Source organism: Ptychodera flava, chromosome 9 (genome assembly GCF_041260155.1).
Source record: "Ptychodera flava strain L36383 chromosome 9, AS_Pfla_20210202, whole genome shotgun sequence".
Classification (NCBI taxonomy): domain Eukaryota; kingdom Metazoa; phylum Hemichordata; class Enteropneusta; family Ptychoderidae; genus Ptychodera; species Ptychodera flava.
In genome coordinates this window covers 6378482-6391126 of record NC_091936.1, presented here as the reverse complement: position 1 = coordinate 6391126, position 12645 = coordinate 6378482, and the positions used below count along the sequence as shown (strand labels likewise).

Genomic DNA, 12645 nt, shown 5'->3' with positions numbered 1-12645 from the left:
ACATACATACATGAAAGAGAGAGAGAGAGGGGGGGGAACGGGGAGGGAGGGAGGGAGAGACAACAGAGAGAGAGAGAGGGGGGGGCGTTGGTTCGACAATAGCTAGCTTCCTTGACTTGAAAAACTCTTATGTATCTGTTCAGCCGCCCATTGTATCCATTAGATAGAACACAGTGTAAATGTATTAGTTAGAAAAATTGACGTGTTTTATTTCGACTTTCCATCAAATCATATTACTAGCAGGTCAGTCACTAGAATCGATTACAACATATTATCAGTCTGGAGAGCAAAAGAAATTCAAAAACTGTATGTACTTGTCTCCATAGTTAGAAAGGCGAGACATTGGGAAACTATCTTTTATTAGGCCAAAAAAATAAATAGTTTGTTTCTCATCCCCGCGCGCGTCAATGTAGACCCGCCGCGCCAACCTTTTTTTTTGCATCTCAAGAGGGAACGAAAAAAAAATGAAAAAAATCCACGATATCTTAAACGAAAAAGAAAAGTTTTCACTAAAAGAACAAATTAAACCGTTCAGATCATACCAAAGCAACACAAATATTTTATGATATACAAAACTGAACTAGACAGAACATTGAACATCACACAGTGCTGTAACATTCCATTCAGAACTGTACACTATGTCATTGAAAGCTATCAAAACTGCATTCTGCACTAATAGTCAAAAAGCAGCACTGTTGATATGCTAAAAATTTGCTGTGCATTTATCTCTGCATGCATTCCTATGTTCTCATGTTGTAAGCGCGTTGTTGTTGATGGTTGAATAAAAAAAGTAGCAGCCAAAAAAAAAAAAAACCCGCGTCACCGCATCATTTTTGCAAGATGCCTAGGATGAGAAACAAACTATTATTTTTTTTTGGCCTTACAATAAAGTAATCAACGTTACAAATCCTACTGATCAGATAATTAGTAGAATCTGGCTGAGTTCGATTTATACGAATACAGTTTGTAACAATCTTCCACCACAACTTTTCTGACTCGTGGTGTTGTGTCGCAAGGAACACTATTTTCTCGTTTTAAGTATGTCTCTGTCTGAACAAGGTATGTCTTACTGCGTGAATGGATGGTAACACCATCGATGTTAGTGGTGGAATCTGGTCACTCTGTTAAAATGTGAGAGTGAAAACATCCATGTTTGTACGCTATAAAACTAGTCTGCACTAATTTTGCGGCGAAAATTTCTATAGAAAAAAATGTCCGCGACCTCTCAAGTAGCACGTAGAGTACAAGCGTTTCCAGGAGAGGCAGTTACAATCAATAATTTTCATGAATATAGAATCTTGTCAAATGGTCCTAGCCATGTTACACTTCAAAGGTGCATCTTCCAGCTTTCTCAGCAATTCCCTTTTTTGAAACTCACACCAATGAGAGTCATGAAATGACGCCATTCATCGGCAATCCTTTTAGATGTCTTCCTGTACAAAGTCCAATGATTGGCTGATCTCTCGCTTACAAACGAACACGCCCTTGTTTTCAAACACTGCATAGCCAATCCCGCCCTCTGTTGCCTCTACAACTTTAAATCCCCTCATACCCTCAAAAATGTTCTGAGCCTGTCCAACTTTGGTAATTGTATCTTTTTTGTCCTTGTTGTTTGAAATTAAAACTTTTACTCCTCCTTCGATGCGATATTTGACTTTGTATTCGGCCATGATGTCTTCTTCTTCAATTTTCATAACTACAGTGACTTTCTTCCCCGGTTTTACTTGTATGTCCGAGTCGAGTGCGTTGGTGCGACTTTTCTCGAAAACATGAGATCCGCTTTCTTCTTGTGAGGTTTGTTTGCTGAATTCAACGCTGGCTTCGATGCATGATTTCGGCGGCGTGAACGTAATTCCAGCGCGAGAACTGAAAGTCTTTCCACTAGTCATCGACCAACTGTAAGTAGTTTTCAGACAGCGATCTGTCTTGAAATGATGGCTTTGTTGACAGTCCGTGTTGTTTGAAAAAGTAGTCGTGTAAATATCATAGCAGCGACGCTCGGGTTTCACTTCTGCGCACGCGTCACTGTTGTCCTTGCTTTCTTTCCTAGTTTTTTCGATCGGAACGTATTTCATGTCGCCAACTTGACTGAACTTCAGACCATTTTTTATAATCTGCACAGTATGTTTGTCGTGGTCTCTTTTCTCCAATGCCCAATCTGTGATTATCTCTTCTATGTCTTCAATGATGTGAACCAATGCCATATTACCGTCAGCCATTGTGGTGCGTCTGCTGAGAAAACCGCAGTCGTTATTATACATTAGCATGAAGTTTATACCGTAGAAGCAAGTGAAATTTCATCAGTCTAATATTTTTGAATCGTATTTTATTTTCAGTTATTTTAATGCGCATCTTTTATAATTGATCATTTCAGACATACCTCTAATTAAGTTGACAACCAAATGGTTCTGAATTGCGAAAATTGAATCGTTCAAAGGTCATTGACACACAGGAAAGATTTTGAATTTGGAAAACTTTGATCATATAGCATTTCTCGAGCCGAATAAATTCATTTGAAAAGAAACGACGGATAAAGATTTTACCGAAATTGTCATTCCAGGATTGAATAACATAAGTGAATAAAACAGAATATCGGTCAAAATCTACTGTGCGCACATCTTCAACCAATATAAACATCAAATACATCAAATATCTAATGAGCCATACACCTATTTCTGCAGACAGAATCTTTTCCGTTCAGTAGATTGAGTTTTCAGTGGTTATCTAGCGCAGACTGAGGTTTCAGTGGTCATCTAGCGCAGATTGGGGTTTCAGTGGCCATCTAGCGCAGATTGGGGTTTCAGTGGTCATCTAGCGCAGATTGGGGTTTCAGTGGTCATCTAGCGCAGATTGGGGTTTCAGTGGTCATCTAGCGCAGATTGGGGTTTCAGTGGTCATCTAGCGCAGATTGGGGTTTCAGTGGTCATCTAGCGCAGATTGGGGTTTCAGTGGTCATCTAGCGCAGATTGGGGTTTCAGTGGTCATCTAGCGCAGATTGGGGTTTCAGTGGCCATCTAGCGCAGATTGGGGTCAAATATGTGGCAGCACAATTCAACTGAAACCTAGACAGATGGTATCATTACACAAAGCAGCAATTAGTATTAGTTGCCATGGCATCACCAGAGTCAATCTCGGGGGAATCCTAATGTCTGTCTCTGACTTCGAAAAAATTAACATAAATAATTCGATGGATCTCTTTATTTTCTTTTCCACACTGCATCACACCATTTCACGTTTTGTTAAAACAACGTAATATTTACCAGGAAAATGTAAAATATATACAAATGCGATGGTCTGCAATATCAGAACGATTGCAGTAACTGAGAACCTTAGCTTACCAATCGTCATAAACTAAAGCTTCATTATCATGAATCTATCATGAGCGCAAAAGCAAGCAGAAATCAACTACAATTGTTTATTTTTAGAAATTCTTTATTTTTAGAAATTCAAAAATATAACAATACTTTCAAATTTTACGCTTCCTCTGATGGAGCAGAAAAAGCTTGAAAAACAAGCATAAATAACATGACGTCATCAAGATGCAGGAGTCAAAATTTTGAGAGAATCATACAAATCATGGAGAGATTTTGTTAGTAGCTCTGATTGTAAAGATTAATTAATCTTGTTGAACTTTAAGCCTAAACAAACGACTTATATTAAGCCATCCCTATCCACAAACATCCAGCATGTGTACACTTTCTAGCTTACTGGGACGCGTACGGTGGTAACAGTTGTTCAACCGAAGGGAAGTTAGACGCATGCTCTGCTGTTTTTAAATTTTTTATCCCTTGAAACTTTGGAAGTTCTGTTAAAAAAACTAACAACCCCGCTCATGTGTTTTGCGTTTCGCTCATTTACTTTTTGCTGAGTCATAACAGTCAAAATGTGATTATTAGTGGAAAAGAATGAAAATATATAGCAGCATAGGTACACCAACCAGTTAAGTGAAGCAAATATACCGTTAAGGTAGAACGCGCCTCGGGGACAGATATTCGGACTCTCAAACTTTTTCAATTCTTTTCTGATCTTCTGCTTGTGGGGGTTCATTTTCAAGTTTTTGATGTAATAAATCTTTTCACAGTCTTAGTTTTTCGAAATTCGAAAATTTTATTTTTTCTCCATAGAGTTAACACCGGGATGGCGGCCATTTTGAATTTTAACTATCGGTAAATCTTGGGTTATTTGTTTCTCTAGTACCAAAATTTGCACATTTACCACTGATTTTCATTCTCGATTTAGAAAGAGAATGGTTGAAAGATTCCTCAAGGAAAGTTTGAGCAAAAGTTTAAGACTTTCACTTTCGAGGCGCGAACTACCTTAACACGTATTTTACATTATTTGTCTTGTAAATCAAACTTTGATGTTAAATGACTCAGTAAACTCTAAACGAGCGAAACCCAAATTAGCGTGTTTGACTTGCATCGCTATTTTTATTCTGTAAAACAAGCCCATTTTCTCCGTCATCTCCTTGCAGGATGTACAAAGTATTTTGTAAACACACTGATTTGTTAACAGTCTGTAAACACATTTATTTGTTCACAATCTGAATCGCGATCGTTCTCCAATGAATTCTACTCATCTGTCAACGGTTATATCGGATATGACACACACACAGAGGCTATATTGAAGAGTTGAACAGTAGGAATTTCGTTGCAATGTTTGGGGTTGAAAAAGAAATTGTACTGAAAAGTACATCAAAAGTTACAACTATTTTGGCTTTAAATTTCCATTAGCTGAAAATATTGCAATGCTTGTATTCTTAAATTACAGGTTATTGTTACACCCCTAAAATCATATGTAAATGTTTGATTCCCAACACAGCCTGGGTACGTTTGTAATTGCTACTGCTATTGTATTGACGATTGAATTCCAGTCAGGACTAGACTTCTTCTGTCAACAATGACATCATATTTATGTACGCAATGTGTCCGCATGGGTCATACTTATTAGTTCAACTTGAACAAATAGTTTAAGGAGAAGGGAGGAAATTATGTGTATTTGTTTTGTAGAACAATGATGAACTTGTTATTTAAAGGTCCAGAAGCTGTAATTTTAGATGATTTTTTCATTATTTTTGTTGTATATGTCATTCACAAGTCCTTTTTTCACTCTTCCAAAGCACGTTTAAACACCTTGCTATTTAACTTTCCGGCATATCATCTTTGCATGTAAAATGGTAAAATTCCCTATTATTGTATGCATTTGAATTCTAGCCCGGACCGAAATTCCTTGTCAACAATAACAATACCACCCACACCTACACAGGATGAGATGATGAGCTCAACAATGTGTATATCGACATGCTTTGGCAAGTAGAACAAGAAACTTTAGTTGATATTAAAAACAAACTTAGTGAAAAAACTAACTCCAAAAGTTACAGCTACTGCCCTTTAAGTACATTGACAGGCGAGGAATGTCCTTGCATATAACCGCTGCATAGCCAATGTTATATGTTGTGAATGTTGGAACACGAAAATTTCTGCCACATCTAAACTTTTTGATATGAATATTTGGGACACCACAAAATTGTCGCCTCATAATTTTGCAAGTCTTTAGTAGCAAGGATACTGTATTGTACCAATGGTTCAGATGTACTTACCAGCTTGCGTTCTTCGGTTACCTTTCTACCCCAAATTTGTTTACCGTCAAAGATGTCTGGAAGAAAGGAGACACGAAAATATACCTGTTACTTATCTTTAAGACAAAACGATAACTGCAAAAGATAAAGCTTATAGTTTCAGTGCAGCTTCTATATAACAAGGTAAGTCAATTCTAATTGGTCAATAGCCAGAACAAATGACCAATAAAACGGTCCAATTGGCTATTAAGCGGGTCACATGACTATCATCATCAGTAAAAGTATTTCACTTGTTGGTGCCTAGATCTATGTTAGAGATTACTATCACCTAAAAGGCTATGGCTATTTAGATATCTGTGATAAGGAAATCAGTTAAACGTTTATGATACATTCGCAGCCAATTGTCGAATATGAGTTTTACTTTGATACTCCCGTGGGACCTGTTAACGATATTCTTATCAAAATCCAGGGACAGGAATGTTGATGTTTTGATGGTCATTGTCTACAAGACTGAATGATATGGTCTCACCAAGGTCACTCAGAAAACCTGTGTCGATGTCTGGCCTGTCCCGTCATCTGTCCTTATCAAGTTTTGTCTTGTCAAAGAGTAAATTTTCTAAAGACTGTTCTGGCCGTCACACGCATACATGCTATCTTGAAATGTTGGGCACGAAATATAGAATTTAGGAGTAGAACAACAAAGTGTATGTTCTGGACAAAACGTCAACTAGTGACTTGAAGAAGTTAAAATCACGTTTTCAGTGATTGTAACTTCATGTTGTGTTCACATCAGTACTAAAGCACTTTTGCATGGGTTGTGCTAGAGGTATAAAATACTTGAATCAGAAAAAGTAAACATGTCATGTAATGTAGATTGGGAAACATTGCATTATTGAGATTTCTATGAAGACAAAATCACAATATAATGTGAATATTTGACGATATAATAAGGAATCCCATTCCTGTCTTCCTACAGGGTAGCTTATCGTCCGGCACGGATATTATTTCATTGCTTTAATGGGACTCTAGTGGTCATGATGAAGATTACAAGGTTTTTCACAGTGACCCAGTTGCCAGACACATGAAATAAATTATTACATGCATTCCTCTGGGATACGTTCACTTGACTCCTTGTTAGTTTCCATGAGACACTTTTGTTCATGTACGTATAAGGAAACGAGCACATTCAACCGCTGGCGGGGGAGAGGGGGTGTCGGAGGGCTACAAGAAAACTGAGAATGCTATATAGGATGTGAATATTGTCAAAATATTTGCATATTCATTGCTAAGATATTCCGAGGATTTCAAACGTATTTTTTATTGTTACGCTAATTTACTTATGCTAGTCATTAATCATAAATTAGAACATTAATAGCAGAGAGATTTTTTAAAGGCATGCATCTAAACATTTGCTGGCCATGGAATAGACAACGAAAGGATTTTCTTCGTAGACTTGCCTCTCGCAATATCAGTGTTTTGTCCTTTTTAGGTTAGATCATGGCGAGGAAAAAATCGTCAATACCATAGATAGTAGAAGAGAGCTCCTCTTCTACTGTCTATGTCAATACAGGGAACTGATTAGAAAACATTTTTAATATGCGTGAATGTTATTTGCGTCTCCAAAATCAAATTATATTTAATTTGTTGAGAGTCAGTTTTGCTTTTGATGTACTTTGTTGTTTCAGTATGCCTTCGCAGAGATGTGGAGACTTCCTCGCGTCATACTCTCTCCCCATGCATACACAATAGCACGGTCAGACAGTGACTGTAGATGACCTTTGTGTGCCTCATAGCGAACACTCCAGTTGAAAATAACATTCTATTCTTGTCCTGGGAGAAGTATTATTAACAATACTGAACAAAATTGGAACTAATTTGGGATAATTGGATGGTGAAGTAATGTCAATTTAATCTGCAAATGTAATCTCATCTGCTTTTCTTTTCACGTTACACACTTGTTTTTATGAGTAATTTGCAACATTGCAATATTCAGCTATAGGGCACCTAACACTTTTGAGAAATTTGAAAAATATGAAAATCCAATTATCCCAAATTAGTTCCAATCGTGTTACTGATGCGTTTTCAGTCTACCCTTCCCTATTGTCCTGCAAGATGGCGAAAAGCCTGCTATTTCATATCTTTTAAGAACACCTGGTCATTTACCAGGTGCATTACAGTACTCTTAATAGGACCGCTCAATGGCAGTGGATCGTTCCATACTCGTCCTATTACAAAAGTTGGCAATTCAAACAGAGAGCCATGATGTATGTAAGACTGTAGTCATATGGCTGTTTACATGACGTATCGTCATGTGACGCACAGTATGATAATTACGTCTGGTCGACCAGGCATCAAGCCACCCGGTGAAAATTAATATTTGCTTACTGTGTCATACCATATAAGTAACTTCATGTCAAATTTCAGGTTTTACGTTTAATTTTAGATCATAATGTACATGTCACATGGTTACTTGTCGAAAACTATTTACACGATATGTCGTGACATGACATGCATTGTAGAGTTTTGCATTTGATGGAGAACACACATAACACATTCAATGCACATTTCATTGTTATTTTAACGAAAATGAGAAGGTTACTTTTCATGACATATGCCAAAGCCATACCAGAATAGCAGCTGTCGAAATCAAATGACACTCAATTAACAAATAAGGGAAGGCAAACAATGCCTGTGAAATAATTAACGACTGCCCAAGGGTATTGGGCCAGGGATTTTAGAAAGCAGTTATCTAAAACTGTATTTTTTTTGTATGAATCACATTGTTGTATGATAGATACCGAGATTTGCTGGAAATGAAACATTCAAAATTGATAAATAGTATCGTCATTTGTGTCACAATAGATAAAATGAAGTTGGTTATGGAGAAAACGATTTAAAGAGAGTTAAGTTATGGACGACCGTACCAGACCTTGTGAAAAATTGCATATAATTGTGTTTACTAACTTTTCTTTGCGTTAAAATTTTGATAAAATTTAGGAATGGCAGGCCATTTTTACTGCAAATATTTTTCATTGTATTACATTTCTATGCCGCTAGAATAATGAAACGACTAAGCACCGAAAATGAGACAGATGGTACCTACAAAAAGTAACCAAACTAGGGGGGTTGAAATGCAGAGCAAATAATGACCTCATGGGACAGTTAATTAAAGTCAAATTTGTAAATGTTACACTAAAAAAATGAATATTTTAGTCTATCACAAGGAATATATGTTTCTCAGTACAACAAATTCATAAAAAGAATGTAACACAGTCTGTAGATTTTTTTTGTATTTCCGTTTGTATAATGTTTTTCTAAAAATGAAGCTATGATTAGTCTTTTACAGTCGATAGAAACTTAATCAGCACAATGCATTTTTGTAGTGTCTCTGGTAATCAAGTAATCACTATGTTTCAAACTCGACGTGTTTTCTCCATCAAACTTTAGATTTTTTCTCCTTTAAAACTAAACAATTCATGTACGTGAGATGTTTCTGGACTTTTCGGGATGCTCAATAATTGTGATGTGATTTGTTATGAAACAAAATAAAATGGTGTTAACACGCTGGGACACTAATCACAAAGAAGTGAATTGAAATCATTGTTCTGCCGATAAAATTATATGGGCGTTGGATTCACTCTCTCATCACGTGTCATATGACTGAATGAAATTAGCGTTTATTTGTTGTTGACATCAAGCGAAATCATTTCAAAAGACGAAAAAATTAAACCCCCGGCTATGGTTGAATCTCGATCATAAAAAATGTTAAGGTGTCGAATTCTGGTTTACATATTTTCTTTAACTAACAGCAAGCTGCCGATCAAGATGTCGATATGGATGACCAGCATGGGTGACATTTGTGATCGAAACGCCGAGATTACTGTAACAATAATCCTTAAAACATTATATTTTGGAAAAATCTTTGGTGCTAACATTTTCTCTACCAAATATCACCTAATTATGAATAGCTATGTGAAGACCTTTAAATATGTTTTGATCTTCACATTGTTCGCAAAAACAATATAATGCATACGCCGATTGATAATCTGATCATTGTCGACCAGCTGTGTAGACATTGCATTAACAAAAAGGGGTGACATTTACCAACTAATCGGACATTTATTTTCGAACTACGAATGCAAACCTTGTCCATGACTTTAAAATATACAAACAAATAAGGGTATTTTGCTTACCAAGTGAAATTGTTTTGTTTGACCGCAGAGACAATTAATGCAGACTGTAGTCATGAACTGATCTATAGGAGAATTCGCTGCGTATAGTTGAAATAAATTTCATTTCAAATTTACAGGCCAGACACCTTTGACAATTAGAAAGCTGGCGACAGCACCAATGAAGGTCATTGCAAATATTTGTCGACGAGATCTCATTTTAATACTCATATGATTACGTTTGATTTTATTATAAGCTGTGCTTGAACGTAACAGATCGACCCCAGTACACAGACAACGAAGTCCAGTATTTCTCGTTATAAAACGTTCTTTCTGTTATTGTATTTTGATTTGTAATTTTGTACATTTCAATCTTTTGCGACTCCGATAATTTCATCAGCTTTTATGGCATATGTTGAGAAACGTTGCTGCAACTGTTTTGGTCAAACACTGGCCGTAAACCGGTATGCCGAAGCTCGCCTTGGCAAAGAAAAACCGTCTCAGTTTTTGTAAGATGGCTGCTTAATTATTATAACCAAACAGAAATCCACTCTTTCGACGCAACGGGAAACGACCCATCGGTCAGACAAAAATGGAACGGAACTATTTTTAGAGAAAAAAATATTTTTGTTCGAACATGTACGGGCGTTTCCTAACAAAAAGACCATGCCCCAGTTTGTATTCGACGGTTGCAACCGAATTTTGTTCACGCACTACATCGAGTAACTCAACGATATCTCGCAAGGACAAGCTTTTGAAATTTTATCAGAAATTCTGAAATTGTTGGTCCAGGATTTCACATCGAAATAAATTACGATTCAAATTATGCTTACATGAAAAAGATAATGCCAAAAATAAACGACGACAGTCAAGTCAGAGTAAGCTTCATTCGTATTGTTAGAACTGGGAAAATAAATATCGACAGGATGTTACTTACCTGTCAGACAACCATAGACCTGGTGGATAACATCGCTCAATATTCAATTGAATGTTAAAATCCAAATTTAGGCTTTTTATGCTGTTTCACTGTCCTGAAATGAATTTCATGTCGGATAGAGGGATAACTAGTCCGTGTAAAGGGCTACGTAATCAAGCTTCTTCCCCATTGGCGGGCTTGACGGTCACGTGATCAGTGCGGTTTTCACAACTGTTCTGTCTGAGAACACGGTTTGAATTCATAGCATGTTTATCATATGGACACGAAGTTAAAATGACATTCAACAGAAGATGATAATACCTTCCAACCAGTGGACTTATAATGTCTCTGTGTAAAAAATGACTGGTTTAAAGAGAGTAGAAAAACCAAATTTATAATCCTTAACAACAACAATACCCATCAAATTGTGTGTGAATTTAAAAACTGTTTTCTCAGTAGAAAAGTGTGATTTTTTTTTCAAATATTGTAGTCTTCATATTTTATTACATTACACAATACTAGCTTCAGAGTATAACATACTGTAACTGAGAATTTGACTTTCCACTCAAATGAATGGAATAACACATCTTAACACTCTGTGTCCATTGGTACGTGTCATGTGGGGTTGACGGTGTCGGGTTTGATCGAATTAATTACGGTAGATGCTAAAATGGTTTAGCGTTATGGATGCATGTGCAGATTTGTACTTTTTGTGAGAAGTTTTTAATAATGATCACACAAGTATGTACCTGATGACTGTGATATTTGTTCAAACTTTGGATATTCAACAATAATTTCGAAACTTGTTTTTCATCACCTGTATCTCTTTTAAATCAGTAATGTAACTAAAAATGCAAATCGTAAATATTATGACATTGCCAATGTATTTTAAGCACGAAACACGCGTTTTCTCTCTGTAACGATGATTTCTGCAAGTAGTGATTGCTTTTATACCATTTCTACGCGTTGATATGATTGGCCATACAGCTATGAAATGTAACCCATGTTTGAAATGAATACTAGTCTATGTGACTGGTGTTGTAGTATTTATCATGTCCAGATTTGTGTCTCAAACTATGTCATTGCTGATAAGTCTTCACACATTTGATCTACACTGGTAATGCGCTTCAGTCTCAACAACATTTTGGGAACATCGCTATACCCCGAGATGATGCTTTCACCACATGCCACGCCACGTGACACATCGTCCTCCACATTGTCTTGAACATCCAACTCTGGCCTTGAACGAGCTGAATCGAAATCCAAAGGATTACCTTCAAATTCTACCTCCTCCATCTTACCAAACGCTGCAAGTTCTTCAAGAGCTGCTTCATTAAAGTCTTCAGCCATCTCAACACATGGTACTTAGCCAACTTCATCAAATTTAGTTTGAATATCTTCAAACGCTTCTTCAACATCACAAACTTCTGTTTAAATGCTGCCTCCATATCATTGAGTTCTTCCTTTAGCCCATCGTAAGTGATAAGCATCAGTTGATGATTAGGAGGGGATTAGGACTGGTGTTGTATGTGTCCAGGAACATTATTCATAGATGCGCGAGGCTTAAAATCACCGAACCTATTTGTGTAATTCGACCTCTTCAACGGGTTACTACCTTGAACGGACGCTGTGTAAGCCAAAAAAGTAGGGGTCATTTGAGGTTTGGGTCAGAATGTTTACGGATAAAACATGACAAAATAATTCGCTATACCAAAAGAGGCACTAATCTCAGGCGGTGGATTGTATTCGTTCAGTTCAGGCGATGCGCAATCTTCGGGCTCGGAATCTTCTACACTTAAAAGTTCCTAAGGAACTGACTCTTAAATTTCTTCCTCGTAATCACGTACAGCAGCGTCTGCAGCAGGATTTCCTGGAACGCGTTGATTTTGTAGCCGATGGTATGTACCCACACCCAGCATGGCTGGTAGGGTTGTTCCGAGGTCCCTTCATTGCTTTACATGCTGTGAAAACAGTAGAGTACA

At 37.0% G+C, this 12645-nt stretch overlaps 1 long non-coding RNA gene across 2 annotated transcripts; it reads right to left on the bottom strand.

Annotated features, from left to right (window-relative positions):
- Window positions 1-184: 184 nt before the first annotated feature.
- LOC139139864 (uncharacterized) lies at window positions 185-10851 on the bottom strand. 2 transcript variants are annotated; one of them, XR_011553890.1, is made up of 3 exons: window positions 10685-10851; window positions 5600-5655; window positions 185-2232 (listed from the first exon to the last, which is right to left on the bottom strand). It is a non-coding gene; the product is annotated as an uncharacterized lncRNA (long non-coding RNA). The 2 variants fall into 2 exon arrangements; XR_011553891.1 differs by having other exon boundaries at window positions 185-2229; window positions 10685-10810.
- Window positions 10852-12645: the final 1794 nt, after the last annotated feature.